The following is a 27,243-nucleotide window of genomic DNA, read 5'->3' on the forward strand; positions in this document are numbered from 1 at the left end:
AGAACCGTTTGTTGGCCTGCTGAATCCCACCACTGGGACCTCCCTCCCCTTCCAGGGTCCAGAGGGGTTTCCAGAACTGCAAATCCAATCGATTGGGACCAATGGGGTCTGAAAGGGGTGGAGGTGGGGGGGCTTGGACACGTGCGTACATTCACGCGTTTGTTCACTTCCTAGTAATCCACCCCCCCAAAGGAAAAAAAGTTTGCACGGCCTGCCTCCTTGCATGCGTTGCTCCAAAGGCTTCTCTACCTGGCGGCCCCTTGGGCTGGGGCTTGGCCAAGGCGGCCTCCTCGCGAGTAAGACGCACCCTGGCCTCCGCCTCCTCCCCACCCATCCACGCCTCCGGAGGAAGCACGTTTACTCTTAAGTAAGCCTCTCTCCCCCGCCTCTGCCAAGGGAAACATAATGGGGAGATGGGGGGGAGATGAGTCAACACGGGCGGGCCTGGCGGCGGCGGCTCCAACACTCCTCAAGTCTTCCTCGGGAGTAAAGTCCCACTGGCCGCGGAGGGTAGGGGACTCCTTGGAAGTAAGTCCGCCGCTTACCAAGTCGTCCCGAGGCTCCTGCAATCGCCCGGCCCCCACCGTCCCACCCACCCGTTTCCCATCTGAGTCCTCTGGGCACAAAAGGATGGTCGCAGGGCTGTGATCCTCAGGAGCAGCCGGGTGGGCGCTTTTCAGGTGGGGTCTTCCTCTTTTTTTTCAGCGTGACTAAGTCCCGCATGGAATTGCCTCTGGCTTTTTTTATTTATATTTATTTATTTATTTATTTATTGGATTTATATACCGCCCCATAGCGCTACAAGCACTCTCCGGGCGGTTTACAATTTTAATTATAAAGGCTACACATTGCCCCCCCAGCAAGCTGGGTACTCATTTTACCGACCTCGGAAGGATTTTTTCCTTCTTTTTTTGCCTCTGGCTTTTTTTCCTTCTTTTTTAAAGGCAAGCTGTCCACATCCTTTCCCCCGCCCTCCTTCCCTTTCCGAACATTTCCCCCAAATCTATGTTTCACCATTAAGAAGGACTAGAGGTAATTTTCTCTCTTTTGGGGGGTGGGGGTGGGGGTGGGTAGCGGCGGAATCCTGTCTTTTGGCTTTTTGAATGGGGTCAGAATCGCTTCTTAAAAGGGTGGGGAACCGTTTGTAGACTTTTTATGAAAAGTTTTTTCTCTTCATTTTTTCTCCACCTTTTTTTAAAAAAAGGTCTTTCTATCTGTTTGTCAGACCCAGGAGCGTTGAATAAAAGTAGAAGACTTATTTATGTGTATATATATTTAGATAGCCCCTTCATGGATTGCTGCCTTGTCATGGCGAAGGGGCTTGAGTAACTCAGAAAAGCTATGGGCTATGCCGTGCAGGGACACCCAAGACATACAGGTCATAGTGCTAAACGACTAAACGCAATCCACCTGGAGTAGGAACCAGCAATTCCACTCCAGTATCTTTGCCAAGAACGCCCCATGATCAGAAACAAAAGGCTAAAAGATATGACGCTGGAAGATGGGACCCTCAGGTTGGAAAGTGAGGGGAAGTTTGGCCTTGGAGTTCAAAATGAGTTCAAAAAGGCTATTAATAGAGTTTTGTCAAGAGAACAAGCTGGTCATCACACTCTTCCAACAACACAAGAGGCGACTCTACACATGGACATCACCAGATGGCCAAAACCTTAATCAGATTGATTATATTCTCTGCAGCCAAAGATGGAGAAGCTCTATACAGTCAGCAAAAACAAGACCTGGAGCTGACTGCGGCTCTGATCATCAGCTTCTCATAGCAAAATTCAAGCTTAGACTGAAGAGAGTAGGAAAAACCACTGGGCTCCTCAGGTATAATCTAAACCAAATCCCTTGTGAATACACAGTGGAAGTGAAGAACAGATTTAAGGAACTCAGTTTGGTGGACAGAGTGCCTGAAGAACTTTGGATAGAGCTCGTAACATTGTACAAGAGGCAGCAACAAAAACCATCCCAAAGAAAAGGAAATACAAAAAAGCAAAGTGGCTGTCCAACGAGGCTTTATAAATAGCAGAGAAGAGAAGGGGAACGAAATGCAAGGGACATAGGGAAAGTTACAGAAAATTGAAAGCAGACTTCCAAAGAATAGCAAGGAGAGAGAAGTGGGCCTTTTTAAATGAACAATGCAAATAAGTAGAGGAAAATAATAGAAGGGAAAAAAACAGAGATCTGTTCAAGAACATTGGAGATAATTCAAGGAACATTTTGTGCAAAGATGGACATGATAAAGGACAAAAATGGGAGAGACCTCACAGAAGCAGAAGACATCAAGAAGAGGTGGCAAGAATACACAGAGGAATTATACTAGAAAGATTTGCATATGCCTGACAACCCAGATAGTGTGGTTGCTGACCTTGAGCCAGACATTTTGAAAAATGAAGTCAAGGGGGCCTTAGAAAGCTTGTCTAACAACAAGGCCAGTGGAGGTGATGGCATTCCAGTTGAACTATTTAAAATCTTAAAAGATGACACTGTTAAGGTGCTACACGCAATATGCCAGCAAGTTTGGAAAACTCAACAGTGGCCAGAGGACTGGAAAAGATCAGTCTACATCCCAATACCAAAGAAGGGCAGTGCCAAAGAATGCTCCAACTACCGGACAATTGCACTCATTTCACACTCTAGCAAGGTTATGCTCAAAATCCTACAAGGTAGGCTTCAGCAATATGTGGACCGAGAACTCCTAGAAGTACAAGCTGGATTTCGAAGGGGCAGAGGAACTAGAGACCAAATTGCTAATATGTGCTGGATTATGGAGAAAGCCAGAGAATTCCAGAAAAACATCTACTTCTCTTCCACAGCCTTTGACTGTGTGGATCACAGCAAACTATGGCAAGTCCTTAAAGAAATGGGAGTGCCTGACCACCTTATCTATCTCCTGAGAAAGCTATACGTGGAACAGGAAGCAACAGTTAGAACTGGATATGGAACAACTGATTGGTTCAAAATTGGGAACGGAGTATGACAAGGCTGTATCTTGTCCCCCTGCTCATTTAACTTATATGTGGAATACATCATGCAAAAGGCTGGACTGGAGGAATCCCAAACCAGAATTAAGATTGCTGGAAGGAATATCAACGACCTCAGATATGCAGTTGATACCACTCTGATGGCAGAAAGTGAGGAGGAACTAAAGAACCTTGTAATGAGGGTGAAAGAGGAGAGTGCAAAAAACGGTCTGAAACTCAACATCAAAAAAACTAAGATCATGGCTACTGGTCCCATCACCTCCTGGAAAATAGAAGGGGAAGATATGGAGGTAGTGACAGATTTTACTTTCTTGGGCTGCATGATCACTGCAGATGGTGATAGCAGCCGCGAAATTAAAAGACGCCTGCTTCTTGGGAGGAAAGCGATGACAAACCTCATCAGCATCTTAAAAAGCAGAGACATCACCTTGCCAACAAAAGTCCGAATAGTCAAAGCTATGGTTTTTCCTGTAGTGATGTACGGAAGTGAGAGCTGGACAATAAATAAAGCTGAATGCCGAAGAATTGATGCTTTTGAATTGTGGTGCTGAAGGAGACTCTTGAGAGGCCCCTGGATTGCAAGGAGAACAAACCTATCCATTTTGCAGGAAATCAACCCTGTGTGCTCATGGGAAGGACAGATCCTGAAGTTGAGAGTCCAATACTTTGGCCATCTGATGAGAAGACTCCCTGGAAAAGACACTGATGTTAGGAAATTATGAAGGCGAGAGGAGAAGGGGACAACAGAGGACCAGATGTATGGACAGTGTCATTGAAGCGACCAACTTGAATTTGACCCAACTCCGAGAGGCGGTGGAGGACAGGAGGGCCTGGCGTGCTCTGGTCCATGGGGTCATGAAGAGTTGGACATGACTAAACGACTAAACAACAAATATCTAGATAGAAGGTATATTGGGCCAGTTTCTTCCTCATTTATTTGTGTTTTTTTTAAATCTCTTTGGATTGAATGGTGGAAAAATATTTATATTTTTAGGCCCCATGAGGGCCAGTGTGTATGGATATGTGTATGTGCTTTTTGCTGGTGAGGGTCCCCAGAATTGCCAGGGGGGTTGCTGAAAGCTGACCTTCCCCCCCAAAAAGGGACTGCAAATAGTTGTCCTTAAAATTCTGGCCAAGCGCAATGGAATGAATGAAGTATGTTTTTTTGTTTTGCTTTTTTCCCTCCAGGCTTTGTTTTTTTCCTCCCAGGCTGATGGATCTCGGAGTTCTAATAAAAATTTCCAGAATTATTTAAGCTAGAACTTGGTCTTTCCTTTCTTTTGCCTTTTGCTTGGAGAAGTAGGGAAACTCCTGGGATAAAATGGCTAGCAAACATCCCTGCAGGAGGGATTTTATTTACATTAAATTATTAAATTATCCCCGGCATGGTTACCCTCTGTTTTTGCCGGGTCCCTGTTGTGACAGGGCCAATGTAGTGTTTATTTAAGCTGGCTTGTCTCTTTCTCTATCAATGCCTTCAAGCTATGTTTGTTGTTTTCAGGGGTTTGATGCCATGACTCTTCCTACAGCTCTGCTCAATCTTTTATTAAATCTTGCACGCTTCAAGCGCTTGACCTGGATGTGTGAATGTCTCTCTCTCCCATTTTGAGAGTGATTTCTCTCTCCCCCCTTTCTTTCTTCAAATATGGAAATATATTCAATAACTGTTTTTCAGGTATTTAATATTAAAAATCTTCCTTTAAACATAATCTAGTTGTCTGTACCTCTTTTACTATTCTTATTGCAGTATTGCGTGAATTATTAAACAACCTTTCGGTATATCTTTTGGTATAGTTAAAATGGTCATTAGGACATAGAACCTATTGTTAATTTATTTCAATCCCACCACTGCTCAGTGCCCTTCCTTTGACTTCATATACTAAGGCTCAAATGCCGCCTCACCTGGGGCAGGGGAATACTTTCCCCAGTATCAAGAGGACTCTTTCCCCCGATGAGTGTAGAAGAAAGGTGAGGAGTCTGTGGCTCACCAGATCATTTCCGACTGCAGCTCCCACCATCTCTCAGTATTGGATATGGTGCCTACAGTTCACGAGAGCTGTGGTCCAAAAATATCTGAAGGGTCCTATGTTGCTCATACATGCTGGTGCTCTGCATTCAGAGTTCAAGGAAATATGAAGCCTCTCTAACTGGTCTTCAGTGGAAAATTATGGCACCCATGCCAAAATTGTGTCGATGTTCCTGTTATGTTCTGTCAGGTTGCCTCCAACTTTTGGCGAGCCTGTGAATGAGAGTTCTTCAAAATATTCTGTTCTCAAAAACCTGCTGAACTCAAGCCTATGTTTTCCTTTAGGGACTCAATCCATCTGATATTTGTTCTCCTCTTTTCCTCCTGCTTCCAACCTTTCCCAGCATCAGTATCTTATCTGGAGAATCTTGCCTTCTCAAGATTTGCCCAAAGTAGGACAGTCTCAGTTTCAACATGTTTGCCTCCAGAGATTGTTGAGACTTGATTTGATTTAGGACCCACTTGTTTGTCTTTATGGCAAGCCACAAAGCTCTCCTCCTGCACCATGTTTGAAAATAAATCAATTTTTTTCTGTCACCTTTCTTTACTGTACAGCATTTGCACACCATACATATAAATACAAATGTATGGATGATCATGGTCTTAGCCCCCAGTGACACATCTGTACACTTCATTATTTTTTCAAATTCTTTCATTACTGGCCTTCCAAGTCTCAATCTTCTGATGTATTGGCTGTAGTCTCCATTTGGATTGAGCAGCATCTCAAATGGTTTCAATTGCTCCATTGTCAATGTTAAAGTTGTATAGTTCTTCTGTAGTCATGATTTTGGTCTTCCTAATTTTTAACTGCAGTCCTTCTTTAGCACTTTCTTCTTTCGCTTTCACTAGAAGTCATTTCAGGTCAATGCTGCTTTCTGCCCATAAGACAGTGTCATCTGCATATCTTAAATTATTAATGTTTCTTCCACCAGTTTTCACTCCTCCTACATCTGAATCTAGTTTGGCTTTCAGTATATGTTCTGCATTACAGACTGTACAGATAAGGGGATAAAATACACCCTTGCCTGACACTTTTGCCTCTCTCCATATTCTTATCTAACAGTAGCTTCTTGTCTACAATATAGGTTACGGTATGCATCCGGACAATCAAAAGCTGAGGCAACCCAATGTTTCTCATGGTTCACACAGTCAAAGGCTTTCCTGGAATCTATAAAACATAGAATGATCTTCTGTAATTCTTTGGTGCTCTTCAGTAACCAGTGGATCTTGAGTACCTTTTCCATTTCAGAAAGTTTTTTAAAGCCATATTTATTACTTATTATATTGTTCCAGGCATTTGAATCTCTTTGCCACAGAAAACAAGATTGATACTAATCCTGCAAGTACTTATGTAGGAAAAAAAGAATAGTTTAAACCAGAAGCAGGCAAACATCAGGTTTCTGGGAACACGTGAGGTTTTTATCCAGAACTCTGAGATCCACCAAGCTAAGCAAGATGCAAAAAGTAGATTGAGGTAGGTAGAACAGGACATTGAGCAATAATAATGATAATTAAAAGGGTTAAGAGCACATCCTAAGCACCTTGGAAATTCACTTTCCATCCCAGAACTGAGCTCACAGTCCTTTCCAAGAAAGTCTGGTATGCATTTTCCTCAGGAATCCTTTCCCCAGGAAGTTGCAGGGTAGAATTGCCAGAGCTTCAGTTGACCAATGTAGCCGTCCCTCATCCGCTGTTCTGACAAAGAAACCAGCATGATGCCTTTGCCACAAAAATCATTGCTTGTTGTAAAAGGCACTACCATAGAGGCTAATTAGGAAAGAAGCTAACTGCCTTCTCCTCATACACTATGGGGCAAGACACTGGAACACTAATAACAATCATAATTTGGCATAATAATCATGCCGTCAAGTCAATGCCATCTCATGAAAATCTTTTCCAGGGTTGTCTGAGTACAGGATACTCAGTCACAGAATCATAGAAAAGTGAAGTTGGAAGGGGCCTACAAGGCCATCAAGTCCAACCCCCTGCTCAGTGCAGGAATACAATCAAAGCACGTCTGCCAGGTGATTTTTCTTGAATGCCTCCAGTGTTGGAGCACTCCTCAACTCCCAAGGTAACTGATTCCACTGTCGTGCTGCTCTAACAGGATGTTTTCCTAGTATTCAACCGAAATCTGGCTTCCTTTAACCTGAGCCAATTGTTGCATCTCCTGCACTCTGAGATGATCGAGAACAGATCTTGTCCCTTCTCTGTATGAGAGCCTTTCAAATACTTGAAAAGTACTATCATATCACCCCTCAGTCTTCTTTTCTAAAGGCTAAACATGTCCAGTTCTTTCAGCCTTTCCTCATAAAGCTTGGTTTTCAGCCCCCTGATCGTCCTTGTGGCCCTCCTTTAAAGTTGTTCCAATTTGTTAACATCCTTGAAGTGTGGTGTCCAGAACTGGACATAATACTCAAGGTGAGGCCTAACCAGTGCTGAATAGAGGGGGACTAGCACCTTGCGGGTTTTGGAAACTATACTTCTATTAATGCAGCCTAAAATAGCATTTGCCTTTTTTGTAGCCACATCACACTGTTGGCTCATATTTAGCTTGTGATCTACAACGATTCCAAGACCCTTCTTTCTCATAGTTTTGCTGAGCCAGGTATCCCCCATCTTGTAATTGTGCAGTTGGTTTCTTTTTCCAAGGTGCAGTACTTTGCACTCATCCCTACTGAATTTCATTCTGTTGCTTTTGGCCTAGTGCTCCATCCTATCAAGGACATTTTGAATTTTGTTTCTGTGTTCTAGGGTATTAGCTATTCCGCCCAATTTGGTAATCATCTGCAAATTTGACAAGCATTCCCTGTACTCCCTCATCCAAATCATTAATAAAAATATTGAAGAGCACCAGGCCCAGGGCTGAGCCTTGGGGTACCCCACTTGTGACCTCCTCCCAGTTGGAGAAGGACCCATTAATCATCACCCTCATTATTCTGTAGCCAATTGTGTATCCAACTGACACTTGATCTACCCAGCCCACACCTAGTTAGCTTGCTATTCAGGATATCATGGGACACTTTGTCAAAAGCTTTGCTGGAGTCAAGATATACTGTGTCTACAGCATTCCCTCTGTCTATCAGAAAGGTTATCTGATTAAAAACTGAGATCAGATTAGTCTGGCAGAATTTGTTCTTGAGAAATCCGTGTTGGCTTCTAATTATTACTGCATTGTTTTCTAGGTGCTTGCACAATGACCACTATACGATCTGTTCCAGAATTTTTTCTGGGATTGATGTCACGCTGACTGGCCTGTAGTTCCCAGGTTCCTCTTTTTTGCCCTTTTTGAAGATTTATTTATTTATTTATTTATTTATTTATTTATTTATTTATTTATTTATTTGTTAGATTTTTACACCCACCCACCCCAGACAGCATCTACTCGGAGCAGCTTACAAATATCACAAAACCATAAAATATAATAAAACATAATAACCATTAAACAATTAATTCAATAATACAGTATGGTGTGTTCAAGATGGGGAATGATAAAACAGAGATAGGGACAACATTGGCCCTCCTCCAATCCTCCGGCACCTCACCCATTTCCCATGTTTTGAAGAAAATAATAGCGGTTCTGAGAGTTCTTCAGCCACTTCCTTCAGTAATCTCGGATGCAGTTCATCCAGCCTGAACCAACTTGTTCAAGGTGGTAAGGTGTTCCTTGACTATTTGTTTATATCTAGCTGCAATCCTGTCCCCCCCCCCACACACACACAAACACACTTGCACTTACAATTTGTTTGAAAGTTCAAAGTCTGTCTTATGGGAAAAAACTGAACTAAAATAGGAATTGAGCACCTCTGCCTTTTCTCTTTCATGTGTTATCATTTTTCCATCTCCATTGTGGAGCTGTACCACTATGTCTTTTGTTTGTCTTTTGCTACTCACATACCTGAAGAATGAATTTGTATTGCTTTTAATGTCTCTAGCTAACCTGAGCTCATTCTCAGCTTTTGCCCTCCTAATGCCATCCCTGCAGTTCCTTGCTATTCTCTGTACTCATCCTTGGTGGCTTGGCTTTCCATTTCCTGTACATGTCTTTTTTTGTTTTTAGGTCCTCCCTGAGCTCTTTGTGAAGCCACCTCCCACCTTTTTTCTTGTTAGAATTTTTTGTAGTTGTGCCTATAGGATTTCTTTTTTTAGAACCTCCCACTCTTCTTGGATTCCTTTTCTTGTTAGGTCTCCTGCCATGGGGCCTTACTTATCCTTGTTCTGAGATTATTAAAATTGGCTTTTTTTAAAATCCAGCAGACATGTGTGGCTACACCCTGCTTTCATTTCCTTTGAAACCAAGAATTCTAGAATATCATGGTCATTCTCGCCTAGAGTTCCCCTTACTGCCACTTCCCCCACTAAGTCATCTCTGTTGATCAGAATCAAGTCAAGGATCGCAAATCCTCTGGTTTCTTTCTCCACTTTTTGTAGGAGAAAATTATCAGCTACACAAGCCAGGAATTTCTTGGAAGGGCCATACTTGGCAGATTTTGCCTCCCAACATATATCTGGATAACTGAAATCTCCCATCACTGCTACATTGTGTCTCTTTGAAAACCCTGCCGTTTGTTTTTCAAAAGTTTTGTCCGCTTCCTCTCTTTGATTGTGTGGTCGGTAGTAAACTCCAACGACCAAGTTCCTTTTGTGTGTAGTGTTTTTTTTTTGTTTGTTTGTTTGTTTTTTGCCCTAACTGGATTGATCCAGATGCTCTCGGTGGGACAGTCAATCTCCTCCTCCTGTATTTCTGTGAAGGGATGTGTATTTTTGACATATACTCCACCTCCTTTTTATTCTCTCTGTTCTTTTCGATCAGTTTATATCCCTCAATTGCTGTATTCCAGTCCTGGGAGTCATCCCACCAAGTTTACCATTCCCTTCTCCTGGGAGCACTCTGGGACCATGTCTCTTGCCCAGAGCCATGCAGGTTGACGCCTCGTCCAGGAAGCACAGTGGGAATCTAATTCCTGGCTTGATACCTAGTTCACTGAGCTATCAAGACAGGAATAGGAGCACACACCGGATATCTAGCCTTACACAACACTTTCTTAGATCAGATCAGATAACACATTGAGGGAGAAGAGCTCAATGAACAGAGGAGCAGCTTAGAGATAGACTTCATGCCTCAGACTCAGAAGAAAGGATAAGGCTTTCCTGGCTGAGGGTGGGAGTATTAGGGTGCATTCCATGCCCAATTTACCCCTACTCTGCCCCCAAGTTTCTGAGCAATCTTCTCAGACATCTTAAATTAATGTCAAGTTTCTGAAATGTGATTGTTGTCTTAACATTCAACTCAAATCAAATTTAAAAAATCAAATTTATTATCATTGTAAGTATATACACAGTATACTGATACAACAAAATTCACAGACACCCAGAGACCAGACCCACATGCACACACATTAAAAAAATCCCCAAACACTCCCCACCCACTAAAATCCCCCACTAAGAATACGAACATCTCACTGCAGACTAAGTAACACTATTCAACTATTCACTACTGGTGGTCTTTAAGCTCATTATTAAGTGTAATTATTAAGTACATTCTGGTTGAATCAAATCTCATCTTGTCTCCAGAGTTGTAAACAGCACTGTTGCTCATTTCTTCCCTAATTGCTGAACTATTATTTATTTCCATTTTTTTTCTTATCAATGGGGATAGGGATAAAATGTGTGAGAGTTTGAAAAAGTACCTTACAAGATATTAATATATTTCCTATATAGTATATGATTCATTCAAATTATACTTTCAATATCTTATACAATCGAAATTGGACATATTTAATATTAATCTAATCATTAGTTACATGGCTGTCTATATTTTTATATTATCAGTTGCTCTTTCTATTTTGAAAACATACATATGGTTTTTCCCAACATTTCTGGTGGTTCTTTTTCCTTGTTTCATCTAGACATTCTGATAATTTGTCCATTTCTGCAATTTAAAAAATTTTGGCTATCAATTCCTCTGTTTGCGGAATCTCAGGTTCCTTCCAGTGTTTTGCAAAAACTAATCTTGTGGCTGTTATAATATGAACGCTTAAATATGTTTTTGCCAGATCCATTGAACCCGGCAAGATATTTAATAAAAATAATTCAGGTTTCATAGGGACTGGGCTTTCAAGAACCTCTTGTAACAACAGCCTGACTTTGTTCCAATATTTTGGCGCTTTTTTACAAATCCACCACATATGACAGAATGATCCTTCTGTTTACACTTCCAACATAGATTTGATATTTGGGCATTCATTTTAGCTAACGTTATGGGTGTCAAGTACCATCTATAAAACATTTTGTAAATATTCTCTTTAAAAGTAACAAATTTGGTTAATTTTATATTTGTTTTCCATATTTGTTCCCATTGTTCTAGCTCCATATTGTGGGCATTATTATTAGCAAAGATTTGCAGTGTCCCATCAGACCCCACAATCCAGAACTGCAGGGTGCTTTAGTCTGTGGTGATGCTGGCCAACTGGCTACAAGGGAGAAGCGTGGGTTGTCCATTCTGTTTCACCTTCACTGCAGGCTCCCCTATGTATGAAGGTAATTCCCACACTCCCAGTTGTCCCTTAGGCAACAGAACCAGGAGCACAGGATGCCCCAGTGTCTCAACAAACTCCCCTGTATCAAGACAAATGTTTGTGAAATAGAATAAAAACACTCTACAATTCAGAACAGATAAGCTCTTCTCAGTCCTCGGAGTGTGTCTCTTTGTCCATGTGTATTTGCAGCACTTAGTGAAGTGGTATGTCTGTTCAGGGCAGCTGTGTTCCTAATCATGAAGCAGTTCACAACTTTCTCAGCATTACATTTTTCGCCTTGAGATGTGGAATAGAACTTTAGTATTGTGTGTAAATGCAGTTAGTTACAGTAGCATTTTATGAAAGCCTTTATACTGTAACCAGCTGTTTCCTCTGTTTAACCAGACTGTTAAAAATGTGGTTTATTTGTTTTTCCAATTAGTTGTGCACTGCCTTTGTACTCGGCTACCAGAGTCTCACTCGGACATGTCTTTAACCACATTCTACATTGGGTCTGTCCAGACTGGCTGTTTTGGGTGCAAGGTGGATCAAGCTACAAAAGGTCTGTCAAGGTTGTGGGGAGGAGCAATGTGCCATTTGCCACACTCTTCCTGTCCAAACAGCAAACAACCCCTTGTAACCTGAAGAGCTACCAATTAAGTGCTTTCCTCAATTGTCGCCTCTCTCCTTTTTTTCCCTGTCATTGCATTTTCTCCCTTCCTCCCTTCCTGCTTCCCTTCTCTTCTTCTCCCCCACCTCTTGCTCCGAATATGCAGCTGCAGTACTGAGGCTGCTGGAAGTTGGTTCCCCCTGGGTATACAGAGCGTGCCAACAAGAATTTATGCCCTACCACTAGGCCAGAAAGGTGTGTGACAGCTCTTAAAGGGTAAAGATGGCTCGATCGAAATATAAACACAAGCAGAAGTGGGCTTTTTCTCCAACCTAAACCATGCCTTCAACAATCCATAGGCTGTATCTATATGCTAGTGTGGACAGGCTCTGAGTCAACTGTCAACATGGAATTTGGACATAAGAATGTCCTTCAAGATAGATAGCAACCTGTACAGACAACTACTGGTGTATAGGACACTGCAAAGAGGGCTTGAAAATGTGCTGAGAGGAGGACAAGGGGGACAAGGCAGCAACTACCAGTGGCAGTGCTGGAGGGAAGGTAAACTCACTGGAGGAAAGGGGATTACTAAAAGCATCATGTCTAAAGGTCCTCCAAAACCTGGAGTCAATACTGTGATTTATTTCTGAGTAGATATGCCCTGGACGGTAGTGTAAGGCTGCAGTCCTGCAGACATTGGACACATGAAGATTAAATGTCCAACTAAACATGCCTAAGAGTGTGCTCAAAACCTCACTCTTGGAAAGAAGAATCAATTCAAACATTTTCTTGTTCCTTCTTCCTTGTTCCTTCCTGTTTTGTAGTGAATACAATTTGATGAATAATAGAGCTCTGCATAAAATATTTGTTGGGGCACACTTGCTAGCCCCTTCATGGATTGCTGCCTTGTCGTGGCGAGGGGGCTTGAGTAACTCAGAGAAGCTATGGGCTATGCCGTGCAGGGCCACCCAAGACGGACAGGTCATAGTGGAGAGTTCCGACTAAACGCAATCCACCTGGGGTAGGAACCGGCAATTCCACTCCAGCATCTTTGCCAAGAATGCCCCATGATCAGAAACAAAAGGCTAAAAGATATGACACTGGAAGATGGGACCCTCAGGTCAAAAGGCGTCCAACATGCTACTGAGGAAGAGCGGAGGACAAGGACAAGTAGCTCCAGAGCTGATGAAGTGGATGGGCCAAAGCCGAAAGGACGCTCAGCTGTGGACGTGCCTGGAAGTGAAAGGAAAGTCCGATGCTGGAAAGAAAAATACTGCATAGGAACCTGGAATGTAAGATCTATGAACCTTGGGAAGCTGGAGGTGGTCAAACAGGAGATGGCAAGAATAAACATCGACATTCTGGGCATCAGTGAACTAAAATGGATGGGAATGGGTGATTTTAACTCAGATGATTATCATGTCTACTATTGTGGGCAAGAATCCCGTAGAAGGAATGGAGTAGCCCTCATAGTCAACAAAAGAGTGGGAAAAGCCGTAATGGGATATAATCTCAAAAATGATAGAATTATGTCAATACGTACCCAAGGCAGACCTTTCAACATCACAATAATCCAAGTTTATGCACCAACCTCCATTGCTGAGGAGACTGAAATTGAACAATTTTTATGAAGATTTACAACACCTTCTAGAACTGACACCGAAGAAGGATGTTCTTCTCATTCTGGGGGACTGGAATGCTAAGGTAGGGAGTCAAGAGATAAAAGGAACAACAGGGAAGTTTGGCCTTGAAGTTCAGAACAAAGCAGGGCAAAGGCTAATAGAGTTTTCTCAAGAGAACAAGCTGGTCATCACAAAAACCCTTTTCCAACAACACAAGAGGCGACTCTACACATGGAAATCACCAGATGGGCAACATCGAAATCAGATTGACTATATTCTCTGCAGCCAAAGATGGAGAAGCTCTATACAGTCAGCAAAAACAAGACCTGGAGCTGATTGTGGCTCTGATCATCAGCTTCTCATAGCAAAATTCAAGCTTAAACCGAAGAGAGTAGGAAAAACCACTGGGCCACTCAGGTATAATCTAAACCAAATCCCTTACAAATACACAGTAGAAGTGGAGAACAGATTTAAGGAACTAGATTTGGTGGACAGAGTGCCTGAAGAACTTTGGATAGAGGCTCGTAACATTGTACAGGAGGCAGCAACAAAAACCATCCCAAAGAAAAGGAAATGCAAGAAAGCAAAGTGGCTGTCCAACGAGGCCTTACAAATAGCAGAAAAGAGAAGGGAAACAAAATGCAGGGGAGATAGGGAAAGTTACAGAAAATTGAATGCAGACTTCCAAAGAATAGCAAGGAGAGACAAGAGGGCCTTCTTAAATGAACAATGCAAATAAATAGAGGAAACTAACAGAAAAGGAAAAACCAGAGATCTGTTCAGGAAAATTGGAGATATTAGAGGAAAATTTTGTGCAAAGATGGACATGATAAAAGACAAAAATGGAAGGGACCTCACAGAAGCAGAAGACATCAAGAAGAGGTGGCAAGAATACACAGAGGAATTATATCAGAAAGTTTTGGATATCCCGGACAACCCAGACAATATAGTTGCTGACCTAGAGCCAGACATCCTGGAGAGTGAGGTCAAGTGGGCCTTAGAAAGCCTGGCTAACAACAAGGCCAGTAGAGGTGATGGTATTCCAGTTGAACTATTTAAAATCTTAAAGGATGATGCTGTTAAGGTGCTACATTCAATATGCCAACAAGTTTGGAAAACTCAACAGTGGCCAGAGGACTGGAAAAGATCAGTCTACATCCCAATACCAAAGAAGGGCAGTGCCAAAGAATGCTCCAACTACCGGACAATTGCACTCATCTCACACGCCAGCAAGGTTATGCTCAAAATCATACAAGGTAGGCTTCAGCAGTATGTGGACTGAGAACTCCCAGAAGTACAAGCGGGATTCCGAAGGGGCAGAGGAACTCGAGACCAAATTGCCAACATGCGCTGGATTATGGAGAAAGCCAGAGAGTTCCAGAAAAACATCTACTTCAGCTTCATTGACTATGCAAAAGCCTTTGACTGTGTGGACCACAGCAAACTATGGCATCTCCTGAGAAACCTATATGTGGGACAGGAAGTAACAGTTAGAACTGGATATGGAACAACGGATTGGTTCAAAATTGGGAAAGGAGTACGACAAGGCTGTATACTGTCACCCTGCTTATTTAACTTATATGCAGAATACATCATGCGGAAGGCTGGACTGGAGGAATCCCAAGCTGGAATTAAGATTGCAGGAAGAAATATCAACCACCTCCGATATGCAGATGATACCACTCATGGCTATTGGTCCCATCACCTCCTGGGAAATAGAAGGGGAAGATATGGAGGCAGTGACAGATTTTACTTTCCTGGGCTGCATGATCACTGCAGATGGAGACAGCAGCCCCGAAATTAAAAGACGCCTGCTTCTTGGGAGGAAAGCAATGACAAACCTTGACAGCATGTTAAAAATCAGAGACATCACCTTGCCAACAAAAGTCCGAATAGTCAAAGCTATGGTTTTTCCTGTAGTGTTGTATGGAAGTGAGAGCTGGACCATAAAGAAAGCTGACCTCCGAAGAATTGATGCCTTTGAATTGTGGTGCTGGAGGAGACTCTTGAGAGTCCCCTGGACTGCAAAGAGAACAAACCTATCAATTCTAAAGGAAATCAACCCTGAGTGCTCATTGGAAGGACAGATCCTGAAGCTGAGGCTCCAGTACTTTGGCCACCTCATGAGAAGAGAAGACTCCTTGGAAAAGACTTTGATGTTGGGAAAGTGTGAAGGCAAGAGGAGAAGGGGAAGACCGAGGATGAGATGGTTGGACAGTGTCATCGAAGCAACCAACATGAATTTGACACAACTCCGGGAGGCAGTGGAAGATAGGAGGGCCTGGCGTGTTCTGGTCCATGGGGTCACGAAGAGTCGGACACGACTAAACGACTGAACAAAAAAAAAAAAAAACACTTGCTAGACATTAGATGTCAGTATTGGACAGTGAACTGTGATGCACTCAGGCAAGACAGCCTAAATGTTGTTGTTGTTTAGTCATTAAGTCGTGTCCGACTCTTTGTTACTGTCAGGCCCTCCTGTCTTCCACTGCCTCCTGGAGTTTGGTCAAATTCATGTTGATCGCTTCAGTGACACTATCCAACCATCTCGTCCTCTGTCATCCCCTCCTCTTGCCTTCACACTTTCCCAACATCAGGGTCTTTTCCAGGGAGCCTTCTCTTCTGATGAGATGGCCACAGTATTGGAGCCTCAGCTTCAGAATCTGTCTTTCCAGTGAGCACTCAAGGTTGATTACCTTCAACTGGATAGGTTCCTAAATAAGGTTAAACAGCCTAAACAATCACTTCCTAACTCCAATTATTTACACTTTGTTTATTATGTACCAGTGCTTTTACCACATCAGCCAATTTTTAAATCTTCTTTGATAGTTTGTCATTATTTGTACAGCAAAATGTTAGGGTCAAGGACGACTTGTTATTTAAGGCCCTCATTGGCATACTGTGGTTAAGCAAACACATTGAACTGTAAATGGCATAACTTCTCAGAATCTCTGGTCCTCTTAAATTGTTGTATAAAGAACAGTTACAGGGACTCGATCATATGGAAGAAATCATATGAGACCTCTCACATCCATGGAGATATTGCCCTTTCCCAGTACCAAATCCCAGGAAGGTGAGTGGTTGAAAAAAGTGTCACTGTGCTCCCAACTCACAATTTTCCATGGGAAATGTGTGGCCACTCTATATCCATGGAAGCATTGGATCAAATTTTCCATCCTTCATGGAATGTTTCTTAGGGAGCTCTTCATGGAGGAACTTGTGAACATTTGAATTGAACCTCTTTTAAGGTTGTGGCATGACTGATATTTTAGCACTAGCTTTAAACCAAATATTTCATACCTAGATCAGGATTAATTCTAGGCCTTTGGGGCACACTGTTTTACTTCTCCTTTTTCAGCAGTTTCTTTCTGTTCTCCCAGTTCAGCATTTTCTACCTCTCTGTGTCTGTGTTCTGTGCCATCAAGTTAGAATCCACTTATAGCGCCCCAAGAGGGCTCTCAAGGTATGTGAGATACTTAAAGAGTAGTTGTAGAGTTCCACGGTCCCAGTGACTTTCCATGGCTGAGTAGGGGTTCAAACTCTGTTCTCCAGGGTCGTGGTCCATTATTCTTTCCACTACACCATGAAAATTTCTTCCTACTCTATTATTTAGGATTTCTTCCTTTTTTACATTTGTTCATTTCTTATCTTTTGATTTGGTTGTTTCTTCTATAATGATTACTACTCTCAGGAGAAACAGCTTCAGCTGACATCCTGAACATCCTGGCTATGAGACAGCCAAATAGCCCACTAATTCATTCAGGGTTTCTACTGCATATTGAGTCACTGCTGTAAGGAGCGCTTAGCACTCGGTCAGAGAGTTCAACAGGCCACTTACCTACCACCTTTGCTCTGAGGCAAGTCCTAAGACCTCAGCAGTGCATAGCATAAGCCCCTTGAACAAGTCTGACCTTAAAAGAACACTTTACTTTTACCCAGTGCTTTACAAGTACAGACACATGGGCTTTGTGATTCCTTAGAACTCACAACAGCTCAGTTAGGTAGGACTCTTAAAGGTAGCTAGTTTGTGGCCCTCTCCACTCCCTGGATTTAGCCAGACCCTGCTGTTCAAGAGACTTGACAAATTGGGAATTTAAAGAGAAAAGAGGGAAATTTCATTGTGATGGTTACAGTTATTCCTATTTACCAATTCTTTGGTAAGAATTTTTATAATTATTTTTAATCAGAAAAATAGAGGTTCATAGAATCAGTTTATATTGCTCAAGCTTTAGCATAAAGAACATATTCAAAGATTATTACACTTAAATAAAACAACCAATCCACATTAAAATAAAAACACTACTAAGCTGGGCTAGCCCCACCTCCTTCTTTCTCTTCATTTACATTCTTTCTCCTTCAAGCTACTTGCTCAAACCACCAAGTTCTTTTTCTCTCCCACCATCATGGAATCAATCTTCTCCCACATAATCCATCGTCCATTTTCTACATTCTTTAATTCCTGACTTCTTCTTGACACTTCATATGTCTGTTAACCAATTAGCCTCAAGGGGCTATGCACATCTTCCTCCGCCCTCAATTCCCATGAAAATCCAGGTGTTTTATCTCTTCTCCAATTAGCTCAGAATGCTGAGTCTTCCACAGGCCTCTTTGACTAACCTTCAGCTTTATCTCGAACCATGCTGTACCAGTCTTCAGAAAAACACTCTCATAGCACTTAAAGAAAACATTACAATGTCTCTTGAATCTTCTTCACACAGAACCCTGTCTGACTCCATCTTACATTTCTCTGACTGCTTAGCCCACACTGTTTCAACTCCATCATACACCACCATTGAAATTTCAAAAATATAGGGTTACATATGAGCCTATATCTTTGACTAAACTAAAGCTAGGATACATATTTTGCCTTAGTAATTTCACTAATTCTATGTTAAAGTTATACAATGAAATAAATGGCAAATTTTAATTATGCATTCTAACTAGCAAGCATGAGCTAGAGAAAGTTCTATCAGCAGCAATTGAATAGAGAACTCTGGAAAGCAGAAAACAGGCATGTTAGTAGTAAAACAGAATTACACTTTGGTTATGCTCAGGATCAGGGACATGGTGGCGCTGTGGGCTAAACTGCAGAAGCCTGTGCTGCAGGGTCAGAAGACCAAGCAGTCGTAAGATCGAATCCAACCAATGGAGTGAGCACCCATCGCTTGTCCCAGCTCCCGCCAACCTAGCGGTTCGAAAGCATGCAAATGCGAGTAGATTAATAGGGACCACCTTGGTGGGAAGGTAACAGCGTTCCGTGTCTAAGTCGCACTGGCCATGTGACCACGGAAGATTGTCTTCGGACAAAACGCTGGCTCTATGGCTTGGAAATGGGGATGAGCACTGCCCCCTAGAGTCGAACACGACTGGACAAAAATTGTCAAAGGGGAACCTTTACCTTTACCTTTTATGCTCAGGAACCATTGAATCAGAAAACACTTCTTCAGCCATCTGTCACATCTGAAATTCTACAATGCATCCTGGGCATGCTGTCTGCGATGACATTCAGCTTCCCAGGAATGTGCTGAACCTCAAAATCAAAATCCTATAAAGTTAAACTCCAATGCAACAACTTTTGGTTATGAGATTTCATCTTTTGCAACCAGAGGCAGGATTACTTCTTCATACATGAAGATGGATCACCTCTAATGAAATATCAGTTTTGGAAATTGACGGATTTGACGTTAGGCAGGTGGGGATTCTTTTAGAATTGCGGCAGCTTCAACTGTAGCCGCTCTAGGTTATCATCCTGATGACATTGAATGTCTAGGACGTTGGTCGTCTTCAGCTTATCACAGATATGTACATGCATTCCCTCACGTCTAGGCAGGCGCCTGGACTTTTTTGTCTTTACAGGTCCAGTATTGTCTGGGAGAAGGTGACTGGTCATGATTCTTGGCCACAGCTACATTTTCGGGGCAGCAAAATATGCGGCTCAATCTGCATGATTTGGAGTATTTGGCAGTGAAATGCCGCCCCTTTTACCTGCCTCGTGAGTTTAATGTTGTTATAATAACAGCAATATATAATATATATACCTCCTGATGCTAACACAACCACAGCTTTGAGTTGTTTGTTAACTGCTATCAGCAAACAGCAGCAGGCCTACCCAGATGGAGTGCTGGTGGTAGCAGGTGATTTCAATCAAGCCAATTTAAAGACCGTCCTCCCTAACTTTTATCAGTATGTGGACTGTCCCACTAGAGGGGAAAATACCTTGGATCAGGTATATTGTAACATCATGCATGGATATAAGACGAAGCCATTGCCTAGCTTGGGACAGTCAGATCATATATCTCTTTTTTTGATTCCATCGTACAGACCCCTTGTTAAAAGAATCAGACCATCAATTAGAGAAATACAAGTGTGGCCAGTGGATGCAACTGAGCAACTTCAAGATTGCTTTAGGAGCACTGATTGGACACTGTTTGAGGAGGACAATGTTGATACTTATGCCTCTACAGTACTGTTTTATATCAAAAGCTGCATCGATGTTATTGCTACAACAAGACAAGTACGAGTGTTTTCTAACAACAAGCCTTGGCTAAATAGAGAAGTGCGCCTTTTATTAAAAGCCAGAAATGCTGCTTTTCATTCTGGTGATGAACTACAGTATAGCGAGGCCAGAGCTAAACTGAAAAGGGGCATTAGGGATGCCAAAGCTATGTACAGCCAGAGAATTGAACAACACCTTGAAAGTTCTGACACTCGCCGAGTGTGGCACGGCCTACGACAAATCACTGGTCAGAGTAACAAAAACAGTCTGTGTAGCAGCAGTGATTTTTTGGCTGAGCAGTTAAATCAATTTTTCAGTCGTTTTGAGGTGGAAACAGGAACAACCATTATTCCAGCACCTACTGTCCATAATACATCACTAGAATCTACCATCGACAGACAACCACTAGTACTGCAGATTTCAGATGTGAGACGCGCTTTCCAGAATATTAATATTCGAAAGGCAGCTGGACCAGATGGAATCATGGGACGAGTTGTTAGGGGCTGTGCTGCAGAATTAGCTGGCGTTTTTACGGATATTTTCAATCTATCCTTGTTGCAGTGTTCTGTCCCCACTTGCCTGAAGACATCTATTATAGTGCCAGTCCCGAAGCAGTCAGCTGTGGTATCTCCCAATGATTATAGACCAGTAGCTTTAACATCTGTTATTATGAAATGTTTTGAGAGATTGGTGCTGGATTACATTAAGGCTAGTCTTCCACCTTCTTTGGATCCATGGCAATTTGCATACAGGAGAAATAGATCTACTGATGATGCTGTGTCCATCGTACTCCATACTGTATTGAGCCACTTAGAACAACAGGGAACTTATGCGAGGCTGTTGTTTGTGGATTATAGCTCTGCTTTTAACACCATTCTACCAAATAGGTTGTTTTTAAAAATGATCAACCTGGGATTACCTCAGGAGATCTGCATGTGGATAAAGGATTTTCTGACAGATAGGCCACAGTCAGTAAGGATGGGATCCCACCATTCTTCTACCCTGGTACTAAGTACAGGAGCTCCCCAGGGCTGCGTGCTGAGTCCCTTCCTCTATTCCCTGTACACACATGATTGCACCCCACTATATAACACCAATGCAATTATTAAATTTGCGGATGATACGACAGTGGTGGGACTCATAAATAAGAACAATGAGTCTGCTTATAGAAAGGAAGTACAAAGATTGATACTATGGTGTAAAGAAAATCATCTCACACTTAACATCAAAAAAACTAAAGAACTCATAATTGATTTTAGGAGGAAGAGAAATGTACATTTACCACTGTACATAAACGGTGAGGAAGTGGAGAGAGTTGGTAGTTTTAAATTTCTGGGTACTTACATCTCAGAGGACCTCTCATGGACTATAAATGCCAACATGCTAATAAAGAAGGCACAGAAGAGGCTGTATTTCCTGAGAATGCTCGGGAAGTTAAATTTATCACAGCATTTACTTCTGTCCTACTACCGTAGCACCATTGAGAGTGTCCTAACTTATGGCATTCTGGCATGGTTTGGGAGTAGCTCTGTAGCGGACAAAAAAGCTCTACAGAGAACCATTAAAATTGCCCAGAATATCATCGGGCTTCAGCTACCAACCCTGGATGACATCTTCACATCCCGCTGTCTGAGGAAGTCACACAGCATCCTGAGAGACTCTTCCCATCCTGCTTATAACTTTTTTGAACTGTTACCGTCTGGCAGAAGATATAGAACAATTAAGACTCGGACCACACGTTTTCTAAATAGTTTTTATCCTAGAGCTATAATTGCAATTAATAATGAGCTTAAAGACCACCAGTAGTGAATAATTAGTTGGACTGTGTTACTTGGCCTGAGGTGTAGATGTTTGTATTTTTAGTGGGGGACTTCTAGTGGGTGGGGAGTGTTTGGGGAATGTTATGTGTGTGCATGTGTCTGGTCTCTGGGTGTCTGTGAATTTCGTTGTATGGTATACTGTGTATATACTTACAATGACAATAAATTATATTATATTATATTGTGGGGGAGCAAATTGGCACTTGGAGCTCAAGCTCAAATCGTATGGAAGGGGATTCACAGACCACTGTGGAGCTAATTTTGCAGAGCGGCTGCATTTGGTTGCAAACCCCTGATGTATTGCTCATACATTTGGGTGATAATGATCTGGCCGGGCATGCAGGCAAGGCCCTGATATTGGATGTCATTCGTGACCTCAGATGGCTGAAAGCGGCATATCCAACTTTGAGTATTATTTGGTCTACGATCATCCCTTGGCTGGTGTGGCAATATTTTTAGCCAACCTCAAGGGGGGACTGCTTTTGGTGCTCAAGCACGATGACAGGCATAGGACTTAGTGCAGATAGAACAGGTTCCAGTGAGTCCCCTCACAACCACAGGTAAAGTATAGCTTATCTGATCTCCCAGCACTGCAGATCGTGTGATTACAGTGCTTGGGGAAGAGGATCCGCTGGGGCCGCTACCAGACGAACAGTCAACAAGACGAAGGAGACCTGAGGTCTGGGGATGGTCAAACTGGGGCCGACCAGGTTCTCGCTGTCTTCACGACTATGAGATCTTGGTGCTCGAGACTCGCCCATAGTTTGGTAGGGGGCCATTGTGAACCCTCTGCAGAACCTGATTCTGCACTATAGCAGAACCCCCCTTTCCCTTTTAGGATAAATATGAATATTCAATAAAGTGTGGCCCATGTTAAAGTCTTTAAAGTCATTAAAGTCTTTTGGCCTATAGGAAATAAGGTAAATTGGACAGACCAGGGTAAATATGCTTCCTAATTTGGAAGACTTTTTTTAAAAAAAATCACAAAGTTATGATAAACATCCTTATTAATATGTTGGTATTCTATCGCCCTAATCCTAACACCCACTAAAATAGCCTTTATATAGCTCTCCTCATCTAGCTAAATAATGTAATTATGGTACTGTTATTATTAACTAGAACTGCATATGGAACAACTGATTGGTTCAAAATTGGGAAGGAGTACGACAAGGCTGTATATTGTCCCCCAGCTTATTTAACTTATATGCAGAATACATCATGTGGAAGGCTGGACTGGAGGAATCCCAAACCAGAATCAAGATTGCCGGAAGAAATATCAACAACCTCTGATATGCAGATGATACAACTCTGATGGCAGAAAATGAGGAGGAATTAAAGAACCTTGTAATGAGGGTGAAAGAGGAGAGTGCAAAAAACGGTCTGAAACTCAACATCAAAAAAACTAAGATAATGGCCACTGGTCCCATCACTTCCTGGCAAATAGAAGGAGAAGATATGGAGGCAGTGACAGATTTTACTTTCTTGGGCTCAATGATCCCTGCAGATGGAGACAGCAGCCACAAAATTAAAAGACGCCTGCTTCTTGGGAGGAAAGCGATGGCAAACCTTGACAGCATCTTAAAGAGCAGAGACATCACCTTGCCAACAAAAGTCCGAATAGTCAAAGCTATGGTTTTTCCGGTCGTGACGTATGGAAGTGAGAGCTGGACCATAAAGAAAGCAGACCGCCGAAGAATTGATGCCTTTGAATTGTGGTGCTGGAGGAGGCTCTTGAGAGTCCCCTGGACTGCACGGAGATCAAACCAATCCATTCTAAAGGAAACCAACCCTGAGTGCTCACTGGAAGGACAGATCCTGAAGCTGAGGCTCCAGTACTTTGGCCATCTCATGAGAAGAGAAGACTCCTTGGAAAAGACCTTGATGTTAGGAAAGTGTGATGGCAAGAGGAGAAGGGGACGACCGAGGATGAGATGGCTGGACGGTGTCTGCGAAGCAACCAACATGAAATTGGCACAACTACGGGAAGCAGTGGAGGATAGGAGGGCCTGGTGTGCTCTGGTTCATTGGGTCACGAAGAGTCGGACACGACTAACGACTAAACAACAACGGTATTATTAACTATAATTTACAGCTGATATTTTATTAACAACTCATTACTTGTAAATGTTCTCTATGATTAATGGAATAGCTGTTTGCTTGCTTGCTTACTTGCTTGCTGGCTTCCTTGTTTAGATTTTCTCTTTTGGAGCTGATGACATCTACCATACTGGTTAAGTAGTGATCTGCAGGATAAGCATTTTGAGAAGCAGCAACAGAATGCTTACTAATGGAAAGCACTGACAGGTGTATTGTAAAACTATGAGCTGGACTCAAACATGGTAATTCTGAAGCTTGTCCTTAACTTACTGATTCCAATAAATTTAATAGGTGCCATTGGTTTCAGTAGGTGTACTATGACTAAATCGAGACACAACCCCATTACCGATTCATTGTGGGGCCATTATTCTGACACTCAGAGCAGAATTAATCATCACAGTATTTAACAAAATAAAGCTAGGCTTGGGCTCCAGCTTCCACTGTACAGAGATACAAGAATTTCTGATAAGCAATGGGAAACACATTTCCCTCACCGTTACTGAGGTCTTGGGCCCAGTCTGGCAATGGTGACTTGACAAATCAGGAATTTAAACAGAAAAGAGGGAATTTTCATTGTGATTGTGACAGTTATTCCTATTTAGCAAATTCTTAACTGTAGGCACTTTTCCTACATCCATTCAGCACGGGGAAGTTTTGAAATACTGTAGAATGTCTACACAGGCTCTTTTGGAGCCATCAGGTACAGGCGAAATAGGGTAACCTGGCGTTAAGTAAGGGTGCAATACGCCGTTCGGTGTGATGCTTGAATCCAAATGGCATACTATCTGAGCTCAAGTGACTGTATCTTGTCTCGCTCATTTCAGTGGGAATTTTTGATATTGTGAAGTGGCTTAATAGAGAGACTTCAGGATACTGGCATATTCTGAGCAGTGAAGATAGGTTGCATTGTTTATTTTAAAATATTTTTCTTTAACTTGTTTGAAAGCAAACTATTTGTAGCCAAATCCACCACCATAATATTTGGAAAGCCACGGAAAGGTTCAGAACCATGAACATGTGCAGAACCAAAATTTCTCTCTACCCTGGAATGACAGTCAGTAGAAGGCATTATGGAGGAGCCAAAAGAGTGGCCATATTGCCAACATAGGTGCTGTTATTGTCATTTGCAGTAGCACTGCAAAAGACAAGTATCATTTCAAAGAACAAGCAGCAAAGCTTCTAATGGTGAGTCCTATCATTTTGTTGGAGAATTTCTCCTTCCCCCGGAAATAATTGATGAAATTATATCTCAAGTTCCTCTTGGTAGAAATAGACTAGAGAATTTTGGAGGGTAATTTGTGCACAGCTACATAAGAGCTAAATGTGTTTGATATCTGATTCTGGATCCCAACGCTGGATGTTTGATTTCCCCACTGTGCCTCTTGGGAAAAGAGTCGGCCTGTGTATCCTTGGGCAAGTTGCACAGTTCCAGAGAGACCCTGGAAAAGGGGAACAGTAAATCACTTCTGAGTACTCTCTACCTAGAAAGCACTGGGAAGGGCCACCAGGAGTCAGAATTTACTTGCTGGAACAAGATGATTATCATTATCCATTCTACAGTAAAGTCATTGTCTCCAAAAAAGACTCCAAAAAGGTATGCATTGTGCTGGTGCATATCAATCCAGCAGTCTTAACCTTCATAAAAAAATATTTTATGAAGCTAAAGAATCTTAATTGCCCATTCAAGACCTAAGCTATCCCAAAATACTTATTACTACAAAATAAATACTTTGTGTATTATAAATATGAAAAGTCAATACTTGGCATAAATACTTTTCATGTTGGTGATTCCTCACAACAATAATTTGTCCCTAGGAAGATTTATCCCCTTGAAGCTGCTTCAGAATTTCGGCTAAAAGAAAGGGAATGGGGAGCCCATAAGGGTGGGAGTTTGCAGATGATGCAACTGTCCTAAGCACTCTACAAAACAAGAAAGATGGCTCACAACAACCTTGTACACAGTGAGCCATAGTTCCATTATGCACAGGTCATACCCGGTCAGTAAACAGATTTTATATTTGAGTACAGAAAATTTCCACACAGCTCTCTACGTTGAATACTAGGAAGTCTTGATGTGCAAACACAAATATCATTCACATACCACTGCCAACACCAGTGTGTCAGCAGAAAACATGCTTGGGCAAGCAAATGTTGCCGCTGTGTTACATACCCCATGAAACTCCTTTTGAAAGTCTGAGCAAAGAGCACTGCTGACTTTTTGTCCTGGCCACAGGAGCTTTGTTTAAATGCTCCCTGTGGAAACGTAACACATGAAATGCAGCAAATAAGAGGAGCTAGAGGAATAGGGGGAAAGGGGTTTGCTCTGTTTTGTTTTCGGGCCTCTTTCATTGCAACAAAATGGTCAGAGGAGATAAAGAATCACAGCGTTTTAGGAATAACTGCAAACAAAAAGATGGGGAACAAAGGAAAAGATGTTGCCTTCCTTCTGGAATTCTGGAATACTGGGAAACGTTTTGGTTAGCCTGGACCATTGTTGCAGAGTTCTGAATTTCTGGTAAAATTTCCTTTTCTTATGTAGTAGAAGTATAGGGATCCACACAGGAGAATATCTACAAGTTCTTCGGAGTCCACCCCTTTCTCATTGACTGATACTTAAAAGTCTCAATAACATGTTTTAAGACATTTGTAGGAGTTTTTTAAATTATTTGCACACAGTTGCTTGAAAATAGACGTACATGCTGCTTTCTTTACTGCACACATACTTAGCAACCAACTAAACAAATCAGCAGCAAATAATTGGCACAAACAGACTAAAAAGAGGGAAAGAAATACTCAGCACAGAGGTGGGGCTGTCTTTGAAATCAAAAGCTAAAAGGAACAATTGATCAGTACTGGAAAGATATACAATCCCCTCAGCCCAGAAAAGTCTCTCCCAGTCACACTAGCTACAGACAGCATGCAGAGTTGCAAATAAAACTCCAACAAAAAGATGCGCTTTGAACTACAAGCACCCCATGCACCTTGGTCATTAGCCATTGTGGCTGGGTTTTTTGAGAACTGTAGTTCAAAAAATTCTCAACCTCCAGTTAAAACATCTATGTCCATCAAT

General features: G+C 42.1%; 1 long non-coding RNA gene across 1 annotated transcript in view; it reads left to right on the forward strand.

The window, feature by feature from the left end:
- Nucleotides 1–688: 688 nt before the first annotated feature.
- Nucleotides 689–27,243, forward strand: part of LOC144583542 (uncharacterized) — a 39,961-nt gene continuing 13,406 nt past the window's right edge. The window contains exon 1 of the long non-coding RNA XR_013537365.1: nucleotides 689–26,688. This is a non-coding gene — a long non-coding RNA (uncharacterized LOC144583542). The remainder of the gene's footprint in view (nucleotides 26,689–27,243) is intronic.

Source organism: Pogona vitticeps, chromosome 6, assembly GCF_051106095.1.
Source record: "Pogona vitticeps strain Pit_001003342236 chromosome 6, PviZW2.1, whole genome shotgun sequence".
NCBI lineage: Eukaryota > Metazoa > Chordata > Lepidosauria > Squamata > Agamidae > Pogona > Pogona vitticeps.